The sequence below is a fragment of the Otolemur garnettii genome, unplaced genomic scaffold (assembly GCF_000181295.1).
Source record: "Otolemur garnettii isolate 467f Iridium unplaced genomic scaffold, OtoGar3 scaffold00005, whole genome shotgun sequence".
NCBI classification, from domain to species: domain Eukaryota; kingdom Metazoa; phylum Chordata; class Mammalia; order Primates; family Galagidae; genus Otolemur; species Otolemur garnettii.
The window spans coordinates 25635226-25648241 of NW_003852400.1; the positions used below are offsets into that span (position 1 = coordinate 25635226).

General features: G+C 36.3%; 1 protein-coding gene and 1 pseudogene across 1 annotated transcript in view; one reads left to right on the forward strand and one right to left on the reverse strand.

The window, feature by feature from the left end:
- UMAD1 (UBAP1-MVB12-associated (UMA) domain containing 1) overlaps positions 1 to 13016 on the forward strand; it is a 228341-nt gene that overhangs the window by 109236 nt on the left and 106089 nt on the right. The window lies entirely within an intron of this gene.
- LOC105887907 lies at positions 8406 to 9094 on the reverse strand (annotated as a pseudogene).

Here is a 13016-nt window from a genome sequence, read left to right on the forward strand (position 1 = left end):
AAAAAAAAAAAAAAAAAAAAGAATATTTTGCAAAATTTTTTAATGAATATTTTTTAAATAAAGGTACATTTAGCTACAATTTCCCATTTTCCTTGTGCACATGACTTTAGGGGTAACCTTTGGGGCACCCTGTACAAGTCTTGGATAAGATCTCCTGGAGATGGAGTGAGACGAGAATAATCCTGGGGAATACACAGCAGAGAGATGAGGAGGAATGTGTGAAGGAGCCTGAGAATAAATGGCAGAAAGAAAGAAGACAAATAAGAGATGTTATGTGTGGGTTTAGTCCCTTGAGGACAATAGGAATTGTATTGCCAGCTTCTAGAAATACCTGGCAAATTGTATATACTTAGTAAATATTTATTATGTTGCATTATTAACAAGCCTCAATTAAAATCAAGAGTTAGCACTTGGTGAGAACTTCCTTTGTCTGAAATCACATGTAGCTAAGGCTTCTGGAAAGAAAGGGTTTGTGAATGGGGCACTTTGGGGAGGTAAAATATCAAGATCTAGAAGATATATGGACAGGCTGGGTGACCAGTGTGGTTAGGGGTACAATCACTACAATGGCCATAGGATGCTATTTTCCATAGAAACCTATTTGCTGATTTAGGTTATTCTGAGTGCCGTTGTGTGAAAAACAAATCATTGGTAGCTTCATGTCAGTAGTTTTGCCACTTTAGTGGGGGGCGTGGTCACAGATCTGAACATTTTCTTGCTTTTTTATCTTCATAAATGTTTAATCACATTTAAGTTATATTACAACATTAGTGTAATGAGTTAGAATTAAAAGCTGTTCTAAACTGGGTTATACTCTTCTGTTTCCACAAATAATCTTCTTATTTTTTTTTGGAGACAAGAGTCTTACTCTGTTGCTCTGGGTAGAGTGCTGTGGCATCATAGCTCACAGCAACCTCAAACTCTTGGACTCAATTGATTCTCTTGCCTCAGTTTTTCATTTTTAGTAGAGATGGGGACTAGCTCTTGCTTGGACTGGTCTTGAACTTCTGAGCTCAAGCAATCCACCCTTCTTGGCCTCACAGAATGCTAGGATTACAGGCATGAGCCACTGAGCCTGGTCCACAAATAATCTTCTTGAGGGCATGGATAGGAATTTACAGCAATCAAAGAATTCATCCAAACAGGACATAATTTGGCCTCATATTAGGCAAGGACCACTTAGGGTCTCCATGGGTGGGAATGGAGGTGCGGGGGCATTGCCCCCAGAGCTGTGTAAAAGTACTCATTGAAAGAGTGCAAAGAAAATCTTAAAATTTCTGTTTATAATTTTTTTAATCCTATCTGTAGCAAGTGATTTTGTATATGTTTTTAATTGTGCATTAGATATTAGTATAGTGCCCCACGTTTGTAGGTAAATAATATGTGATATATAAAAATATGGGGGAGGTTTGCCCTACCATTTAAAATTGGTAAGTGTGTGTTTGATTAAAAGAATGTTTTGGAGACCTTAAATTTAAATCATAGTTATGATTTGAACATTGTGAGTAAGCAGGGAACATTTGGAAGTTTCTTAAAATTGTGTCAGTCATTTTAGCTAATACCAGATATAAAGTTTTTCAGTTGCAAATGCAGATGTGTGAATTGACCATTCCTTACTATGGATTTTAATGGAGAGCAAGCATTAAAACCCAAGTTCCAAACCATTTGTTGCACTTTTTGTGAACACGCCAAAGTTTTCTCATGAACTACCTAATGCCCCTCCACATACGGTACACGTTCTTTGCAGTCATCCTTTAGTCACAGGCAGTTTAAGCTGTTAAATAGTATCTTGCTTTAAAAGGTAGGCTGATGGCGTTTCTATCTTCTGGTACATCTGGTAAGTTAATATATACAGTCTGTGAGTATCCTGCAGGGACCTGTTTTTACATGCATACAGGGACATTTATGTAGAAATCAAAGGCCATGAATCAGAAGAACACAACTCTTGTTTCCAGTGTACTGGAGGCTTAAAAAAATTGGCTTTGAAAAATTGAAAGTAGTGTGGTTTGTTTTTATTGTGGAACCGATCAGGAAGAACAATTTACAGTCATTGCCATTCTTCACAGCTGAATGGAATAGAGGTGCCTGCCTGGTGAAACGGAGCAGCTGCACCCGTTTTCCCCAGGCTCACAAAAACATTTGCTTTTTAATCGAGAACTTTAGATGGTGGGGTACAGTTTGTTTTCATGATGGAAGTGGTCAGTTGTGCCTTACCAGACAGCTGTAGTGTAATTAAGAAAAATTGTGTGAAAGTGGATTAAATATAAAACAAGAAGGCTTTTTTTTTTTTAAAAAGGGGAGGGTGACCTTAAATTTATTCATTTTTTTCTTTAATGTGTAAAAGCAGAAATATTGTTGTCACTTTGATCTACAAGATTTCTGCTATTTCACAATATTATTTAACTCTAGGAAACATGAGATGCTCCACCATGGAATATTTGCTGCTTTTTGTAACACCTGCAAACTGAAAAGCATGGGTTTTAAGATGAGTTAGCCTGTGAGAGATCAGCCTTCAAAATAAAGTTTAAAATAAAGAACTGCAAAGTAGTATTTATGTCAACTTCAGTACATTTTAAAAGTCTACTTTTATAGAAAAAAAATTGTAAGGCTGCTCTTTAGACTCACTTTGTACTCAAGCTGCAACATTTGGGGAACTTTCACAAGCGTTAGGGTATTATCTATTTTTTAAGACTAGACTGTGAAAGGTGAAAATTGCATTTTTTATGATAAATTTTAAAACGAATTAGCCAAGTAATAATGAAATAAGCTGGTGAAGTGTTGATTTGTTGTAGTTAAATGTGCTAGATTAGGCTGTCAATTGACTTTGAAAGGCATACACTTATTTTATGCAGCAGACTTTGAAATAAGAATAGAATCCCTTCATTTGCATCACAGTCTACAGTAGCAAAATAACTGTTTCAAGGCCAGAAGGAGCAGAATTTCTATGGAAATAAAAAACTGTTGTGTTCACCAAGATTTGTGCTAGCTACTCATTTAAGTTTTTATACTGATTGCCCAACTCACTCTACTCAATAAAAATAAAGTTTTCATAGTAGACAAAATGAAGGTGCCAGTTTCAAGTTTACTTTAAGACTTCATTATATGTTGATGATTTTCTAGGGGAGTCTGTTAGGCTTTACTTCATTTAGAGGAATTTGGAAAGCTAGATGAAGGGAGGAGGTGAGTGGGAAGTTACAGACCAACTGCTCCAGCTATTTCCAATCCTGCAGCCCTTGCCCTAGGAGATATTTATAGGAGGGGAGGACTCTGCATAGGATTGGATGTTTTAAAGAAGAACCCTCTGGCTCTCTGGTGACTCTACTCCCATAATTCCTTTTGTTTTTCCTCGCCCAGGAAAATCAGGCCTCAATTCATCCTAAATGGCAAACCATGGCTGCACCATGATAATTGACTCTTTTTTTCTGTTTGCAAACTAAGCCCTCAGGTATACCAAACTCTTCTTTCTCTAAGGAACTACTCAAGTTAGATGCTATCCTGTGACTTCTCTGCAGTCTCCTGCATCTGTAGAGCATGAGCAAAGTAGTTTAGAAAGGTGAGTGGGACAGAGTGTGGGTTGGATTGGAAAGAACACTAGCTCACTAGCATTTAGGAAGCTGGCACCGAACAAGGCTTAAAATACTATTTAAAAACTGGTCTGAGGCTAGTGTTTTAAGGTAAAAGCAATAATGAATTTCACTGAAGATAGCAGCATGATGCAGTGAGGGAATTACTAGGCATACTGTTACTGGAATTAAAATCAAAAGATGTAGATTCAAGTCGCAGCTGGCTGCGCATTCTGGGAAAACCATTCCCTCAGCTTCTGTTACTTCATGTAGAGAGTGGAACCTGTTCCACATACCACACAGGTTGTGAGTCCTAAAAAAGAGAGACAGAACAAGAGCAAGAATGTAAAGGTGTTGTGAGGAGCTACAGTATGGTTATGGAACCTGCAGCGAATTGTGGAGCCATTGGACTCATTTGTGCATTTGTGTCCTTTTTTTTTGAACTCTTGGCAGCCAAAGAAGGGAATGCAGCAAATAATAAATTTTACAAATGTAGATTATAATCCCATTTCTTATCTCTGATTCCCAACCCACTACTTTCTCACACCAGTTCTCAACCCTGTCACTATTCAAGCCCTGGCCCTAGTTTTCCCTTTCTTAGTCTTAGGAGATAAATTATCCCCCAAATTTGCCAGGAAAGTTGAGCAATGCCATGGAGCAATCCTGGTCACCATCTCAAAATGTCTCTTTCTTTACCAAGTTTCCTTCTCACTTTCTCCTTGCAGAAGGTAAACTGTGCTCTTGTCACCTCCTCAACTCATTGCCAGTCTTGCTTTATCAGTTATTTCAAGTCTTTCTCTTGTTCTTTTAATCTCTCCTACCTGGTCCTTTTCCATAGTTAAGAATCCTTCTTTGAGTTCACAGTCAAAAGTGTTTCTTTCATTTGTATCACCAAAATTTTCTAAGGAGTGACTTGGACTCTTTCCTTCTTCACCACCCATGCTTTCTTTTGATTCATTTCAATCTGGCTTCTGTCTGTGTTCAGGGGTCCTCAAACTTTTTAAACAGGGGGCCAGTTCACTGTCCCACAGACCCTTGGAGGGCCAGATTGCGGGCCTCGGGACGAGTCAGCAGCTAAGCAGGACAGGCAGCGGCAGCAAAAACACCCAGGGGGCCGGATAAATGTCCTAGGCAGGACGCATGTGGCCCATGGGCTATAGTTTGAGGATGCCTGGATAAGCTTATGAAAAGATGCTCAACATCATTAGTTACTATGGAAATATAATACCACAATACCACATTGTTAACACCAAAATAAGATACCACTACACTACTGGAATGGCTAAAATTACAAAGACAAATGATATCAGATGTTGGTGAGGATATGGATGAATTGGAACACGCATATAATGCTGGTGGAAATGTAAAATGGTGCAGCCAGTTTGGAAGATTGGCAGTTTTTTAAGAAAATAAGCATATATACCTACTATATGACCCAGACATTCTATTTTTAGGTGTTTACCCAGGAGAAATGAAAGAACATGCTATATGATTCCATTTATATAAAACTCTAGAAAATATAAACCCTTAGTGACAGAAGACAAAGTGGTTTCTAGAGGATGAGCGTATGGTAGGAGGAATGGATTGCAAAGGAGCACAAGGAAACTTTCAGGAGGTGATGGCAGCTTATGTTGGTTATGATGATGCCTTCAGAACTGCATAAAACTCATCAAATCTGATATTTGAAAATGTGTAGCTATGCATTAACAAGAACTATCAAAGAAATGCACATGGAAAAGGGTGAATTTTGCTATATGTAAATTATCCCTAAATAAACCTAATTTTTAAAAATGAGAAAATGAAATATGGGTATTGAACTTGCAAAAAAGAATTATTAAAAGCCAGTCTCAAAAGACTGTAATGTTAAAAGATTATAAAAGTAAAAGATTGTACTATATGATTGTATTATATAATATTCTCAAATGGCAGAGATAGAGAACAGATTAGTGGTTGTAAGAGGGTAAGGTTGGTAACCATAAGGAAAAGCAAGTGAAGGAAACAGGGATTTTCAGTACTGTCATTGCTATTAGTACGTACTATCTCTATACTGATTTTCAATACTATAATGAATCTATGATTATCTCAAAAAGGCTTTTAGATACTGTATTCTTTAACGTGAAACAAAGATAGCATCCCCCAAATTTATCGGTTTTTATAACTTAAATTGTAATAATGCTTATCATACAAATACAAGAAACTATAATTTCATGGAGATGATTATAATTTAACATTGTATTGTTGCAGGTAGAAGACATAGCAAGAATCATTTTCCATTCTCTGATACCCTGTTTAAGTATTCATTGCTTTTTTTTTTTTGAGGCAGTCTTACTATGTTGCCCTTGGTAAAGTGCTGTGGCATCACAGCTCACAGCAACCTCAAACTCTTGGGCTTAAGTGATTCTCTTGCCTCAGCCTCCTAGGTGGCTGGAATTACAGGCGCCTGCCACAACGACTGGCTATTTTTGTTGTTGTTGCAATTGTCATTGTTGCTTTAGCTGGCCCAGGCTGGGTTCGAACCCACCAGCCTCGTTGTATGTGACTGGCTCTGTAACCACTGTGCTATGGGTGCCAAGCCTCAATACTTTTTTTCCTCAGATTTTTTTTCTTCAGTTTTTTTTTTTTTTTACTAGATGATATAAACAAATGGTTCAAAAATACATGAGAAGGAATATTATATGTTTTCCTACAACATCTGTCTTCTATCCACACAGTTCATATTCCCTGAAAAGTAAGCCATTGCTATTAATTTCTTGTGAATTCTTCCACAGTTCCTTTGAGTATATACAAAGCTTCCCTCTTCTCCCTGTTTTTATACAAAAGGTAGCTTACTATGATGACCATTTTGCACAATATATTTTCACTTAACAGCATATCTTTAAAAATTTCCAAATAATATAGAGAGCTTCTTAATTCCTTTTCTTTTGACAGTAGCATGATATTTATTATATGGCCATGCTATACTTTATTTACCAGTCCCCTGTGTATTGACATTTAGGCCATCATAAAACAAATACATCATTTCCCACATGAGCAAATATATGTGAATGTGCAAAATTGCCAATATTTAACTTTTTTAGCCTAGAAAAATTATTTGTGGTTCAACTAATACCTGTAGAACAAATTTTCAGATGTGTAATTATTTGAGACTAAATATTTAGTATTCTTTTGATTTTCAGTTCTACTATCAGGCATAAAATTTAAAGAGAGTGGAGAACCTTGAATGAAATGTTTATAACTAAGGAGGAAACAGGGCTATTTCTCGAAGTCCTTTGCCCGTAAATTCTTTTAGTAACATGTCTAACTCTAACCCTGACCCAGGCAGTTCTGTCAGCGTTCCTCGTCTATTAATAAAAGCCTTTGCTTTCTCTGTATTAAAAGACTTAAAATAGAGCTCTGGGATCCTTTTTCTTTCCCATCGCCAAAAATACCTTTGTATCTCTATCAGTGTTATCCTCCGTTGGTGCTCATGATTATATTTAATATTACAACATTGTATGTCTTCATGCAGCATTAGATTCTCTTGAAAAGGCTGACTTTGTACACATGGCAAATAGGTAGAGCGTGTTCAACACAGTGAGTCAACTAACCCCTGTCTTGGCTTCTCCGTCATTGGTCATGTGTGTGTGTGTGTGTGAGAGAGAGAGAGAGAGAGAGATGGAGGGAGTGAATATAGGTGAAGGTGAACAGTCTGTAATTATCACTGTACTATTCACATTTTCTATAAATTTAAAATTTCTCAAAAAGCTGAGAGTATATTCTTTGCTGAGATTATTTCCTGTTAATTAGGGACTGCAACTTCATTACCCACTATGTTCTTTTTTTTTTTAATGTTTCTAGGTTTGAAGACATCTTAGAAACTCTGCCCCCAGATAAAATGATTGAGGATAGCAATCTATGCTTGTTAAAAGGCTTCCTCTTCGCCACATGTTAGAGTAGGCATGTTATGTGGATGATGTCATTTCAGCCTCTCACCAATTTCTTATCTTCCTCATTTTTCAGATGGGGCCACTTAGGCACAGCAAAGTTGAATAATCTGCCTGAAGTCACGCAGCTAGTGCGAGGTAGAAAGGTGCTAGAACTGTAGGCTTCATTCGACCTGGTCTTCATTTTTTCCTGAAGTATTTTAAAGTGAAAAGTAGGTCATCCTCTGGCTCAAACTCTTAAAACAATTAACTTAAGCTAGAAAATATAATAATCTGAAGGCTTTCTGAAGGAGTACAGATTGATGTAAATGAAAAAGAAAATCGACAAGCTTCTTGACACATTAATTTGCCAAGCTCTGCAAACAAGGACTGCTTTGTGTGCACATGGTACTTAGAGCTTGCCTGTTCCTTTTCTGAGTTTGCTTCTTTTTTATATACTTACCAGCCTGCTAAGAGGCATTATTTTTTTTGTAAGAATTTTAAAGTCTAACGAGGAAAAAAATACAGATAGACGTCCATTTTCTTTAATGTTGTACACAAAAGTATATGTAAAACCAAAAGTAAATAAATATCATCACATTTGTTTATGCCACTATCTAGTTCTTCATGTTAACATTACTATTGAGACAATGGAAAGTAGGTAGCAATTTAGGGATCAGGAAGGAGATGAAACTAAAAATCCTTTCCTCCAGTTGATTTTTTTTTTAATTTATTGTTGGAGATTCATTGATGGTACAAGAAACCAGGTTACACTGATTGCATTTGTTAGGTAAAGTCCCGCTTACAATCGTATCTTGCCCCCAAAAGGTGTGGCACACACCAAGACCCCACCCCCTTCCCACCTTCCCACCTTCCTTCTCTCTGCTCCTCCATTGACTCTTCTATAACTATGTATAGCCGTGCTCACAGGTGGCTTCTTTTAGTTGTCCATTGCACAGAAATTCATTTGTATGTAAAAATTAAACCTGCTCAGCAACTGAGGGAGACTACAAATGATGGGTCAGTATATCCTGTTGCATTGTCACACAATTCAAACTATGGTCTGGGACTGCAAACAAGGCTTTTTCTTGAAGCTGAACCAGAAACAACTTCTTACATCCCTTAGGCTTGGTAATATGTGCAGAAATATATGGATACTGAGCAGGTTGAAAAATTGGTCTCTCTCAGTTACCAATGCAGTCATCAATGACCCAGCCTTGGTGAACTCCATCTTGGCGACCCAGTACCTCTGTCATTAAGCGTTTTAGTCCTTCAGCTTCATCTTCTCCTGGGTTAAGTTCACCACCAGGTAATTTGAAGAAAGTTGTCCCCAGCTGTAGCAGTACACATAGGGTAGCTGGTGCTCATGTACAATCCGAACATCTTCTACAGTCCTCCTTATTCCAGTTTTATCAAATTCCTCCCTCATGCACTAAAATCTGGCTGCAACAGAATGGTTCTTCTCCTAGAGGGGCTCTTTTGTACCTATAATTGGTACCTATAATTGGTAAGATGGTACAAGTTGATTGTACCCTTCAGGGTTAGAGGCTTGGTCTGCTGGATATACTCGTTGCCAAACTGATTGACCCCCTGGGGCCAGCCACTCTGCAAGGGCAGTACCACAGACATGCTGGTGACTTCTGGCACTGGTCAGAAAGTGGGAAACAAGGCAGACTTTCCCCTGAGGACATGGGTATCTGTGACCCACTTAGCAGCTGCAGCCCGCCATTAACGGGAGAGGCAAGTAAGGGGCATTCTTGTTCTTTTCCTGCATGTATCCTGTACCTTTCCATCTTTGTGGACTTTTTTCCCACCAGAACTTAGGTTCAGGATTTTCTGTCTTAATAACCATCACCTCTTACTGTGTGCACCGTCTGGCTATTTTGATCTCTCTTCATCTTGAAACCAAGCTCTTTTCACAAACGATTCTTAGAAGCCATAGTGGAGTTTCCTCATCTCCCCACTGTCTCCTCTCAGCCACCCTCCAGCAGCCTGTTTTCCTTCTAGCAATTTCCTATGCTGATCTTTTATTAACAGCACTGGGACTGTATTTTATGCATGATTTTATAGCTTGTTTTTTTTTCTACTTTCATATTAGGACCTTTTTTTCAAATCATTAATTCTTAACTTTTTATTGATGAGTGGTGTCCAGACAGAAATGTGCACAGATGATAAGTTCAATGACTTTTAATGTCTTTAGCGTCTAAATCAAGAAACAGAAATTACAGAATCCTAGAATCTTTTCCTAACCAACCCTATATGGTCACTTCACCCAACTTCCAAAGCTCTCCTGGCTCCTAACAGAATAGAATGTTTTATGTATATGAAATATATGTGTGGAATCATACAGTGTGTACATTTTTATGTCTAAAAAGTGTTAGATTTGTAAGATTCATCCATACTATTCCATGCAGTTGTTGTTCACTATTCTCATTGTTATATATTCCACTGTGTGAATATACATTAATGAGTTTTTAAACATAATATTAATGTCTGTATAATATTCCATTTATGGATATACCATAATTAATCAGTTCCTTTATTTTTTTCAAGGTTTTCACTGTTAAAAATAACCCCAAAATAAACATCTTTGTATAAATACTTAAATTTATGACCATTCCTTAGAATGAATAAATCCTAAAAATGGATGTATAAAAGTTTATAAACTTCAAAAGTTCTTGAAATATATTGCCAAATTGTTTTTCAAAAAGGTTACACCTACTTAACTTTCCTTTTGGCACATTACCTGATGCATAAGTGTTTGATAAAATCTTGCTGACAAGAACTGGATGTACTGGATTCTTTTATATCCGAAAATCCATTCCTGAGTTTTCTGTGTCATTGATTTGATCTGTCTTCTTTCCAGTTAATTATTATTTTAATTAATTTAGATTTTTTAAAAAGTTAATAGTGTATGGGGCATAGCGTCCCTTCTTCTCCTTATTCTTTTCAAAAATCATCTGATTGTTCTTTTTCTATTTCTTTTTTTTTCTAGAAGAACTTTAAAATACACTATTGTGTAGTGGAAAAAAAATGTCACTGGAGATTTTATTAGAATTGCATTACTGGCATTTCTATACATTAATCTGGAAAGAATTGACAGATATATTTATAATTTTATCCAGGAATGATTCTCCATTTATTCAAGTATTCTTATTAAATGCCATTCAGTAAAGTTTTATAGGTTTATTCCCAAAGAACTTATATTTTTTTAAATTTTATTTCTGAACATTTTATATTTCTTGGCTCTTGAACACTGAGTAATTTTTTTTGTTATATTTTACAACTCTCTATATGAAAGCTACAGAGTTTTATGTGTTAATTTTGTGTTCATCCTCCTTACTGAGCTCTTGTTGTTAGCAGTTTTTCCCTCCATAATGCTTTTAGATTTGGGAACCTTTAATTTCTAATTTCAGAAAAGGAAAAATTGATATTTAGGTTAAAGAAATAGAAAAAGAGTAACCCAGAAAGATATTAAAAATAGAAATATAGCGTTCTGATCATTTGCAGAACTCTGTTTTTTAATGCGTTGAGGTACTCATTTTAATCAAATCACAACTATTTTCTCTAGCCTTACATTTTGAATGAAGAAGCAAGTCAAAAAGTTTAACATAAAATTAATGAAATTTTAAAATGTAAAAATAATCTGTCATTACTTTAGGCAAAATAATATGAAAACCATATCATTCACCATTTATGTTATTCTGTATTTTTTCTATTCTCTCATTTTTTAAAAGTTTCCTTTTCTTATCTGTTCTCTATTTTGCTTCTTTATTTTTTTTAAAGGAATATAGTAGTTATGGAAGAAACTTTTAAAATACTAATAGAAAATGAACTTTAGAGTAAATAAAAAATGAAAATACTTCAGTTTTGCTTTTAGATTTATTTTCTGCCATATTCTCATATACCTTTCTGTTCTTCTAGATCATTCTAATGATTTTCTTCTTCTGCCATCTGAGTAACAGTTATATGTGTGTACATGTGAGATACCAGTGTTTGTGTCATGCATTGTCTTATTTATCACTTTTCACCCCAGAGATAAGAAAATATGTGTAAGTCATGTGTGAATATATATATATATGTTGCATATGTAATAAACATTATTTCTCAGTTAAATAGTGTTCTTTTAGATTTTTAACTTTTAAAGTTATTTGTTTTTTGGCTCGGTGCCTGTGGCTCAAGTGGCTAAGGCGCCAGCCACATACACCTAAGGTGGCGGATTTGAATCCAGCCTAGGCCCGCCAAAACAACAATGACAGCTGCAACCAAAAAATAGCCGGGCGTTGTGGTGGGCACCTGTGGTCCCAGCTACTTGGGAGGCTGAGGCAGGAGACTCGCTTGAGCCCAGGAGTTGGAGGTTGCTGTGAGCTGTGATGCCACAGCACTCTACCCAGGGAGACAGCTTGAGGCTCTGTCTCCAAAATAATAATAATAATAATAATTTGTTTTTTAATTCATTTTAATTTATAGGTTTTTTGTTTAATTTTAAGGATAGTTTTAAGTGCCTAGAGACATGAACCACAAATGTAATCAGAAAATAATACTTTAATCCTGGTTAATCCACATTATTGACCTTCTGTGCCTACAGCAGCAACAATAGCAGAATGTCTAATGTATAATCTCTTGTGTGTCCTCACATATTCAGTGGCTAAGTCAGATCCAGAGATTAACTGTCCTCTTTTGAGATGGTAGTTTTGCTGATTTTAGGGAAGAGACCATCTAGGGTCTTGTTTAATCCTTGTGAGAGACAGGCTGGTTGTACCCATCTTGTCTAATTTGTAAAATGAAACTAGGTCAGGTCAATTACAGATAGTTGTAACATGCCCTAAGTGTAAGACAAAGCTGATGGCTATTAAAATACATTTTTCTCTTGTCAAAATAAACTGAATTTACTATCTCTAATGACAGTAGCATTGAAATTCATGAACCTGAGAATCCTATCTTTTGTAGAATGGAAGATACTTTATATTTCTTTAAAAAGAAAAAAAAGGCCATATGCTGCAAGGTTTGCTTCTGTGGGTGTTGAGCTTTGGAGCTAGGAGGTAAGAATCAGAGTGGACAGTCAGGACACTGTATTCCAGGTCTTACTTATAAAATGGGTTTGGAAGTAGAGATGAAAGAGTAGCTAAAATAACCTCAAAGGTTGCTTCTAAGTCTTAACTACCAAGATTTGTAGTTTAAAAACAAACTATTGGGAACTGTAGAAGTAAAGTGATGTGCTTTCATTAGAGAGGTAAAACTGGTTCTAAGTCCTTAGAAGAAAAAAGAAACAAAATGTCAAAGCTGGAAATAATTACACCAAGCTATGCTTAAAAACTAACAACAAAACTGCTTCCTCAGGAACCCTGTTACATGTGGTAATTGAGTTTGGTTTGCACATTGTTATAAACCAATCAGTATACTGCACTTCTGGTTAAGCAAAATGAAACCAGAAACAGACACTGTCTAATTCAGTACATTCACATAAAGGAGGTGGAATGAAGAAATTTAAGACAATAAATGGTTCCAGTTTGCCTGTGGCAAACTGACATTATGTCATTTTAAAGGTGGA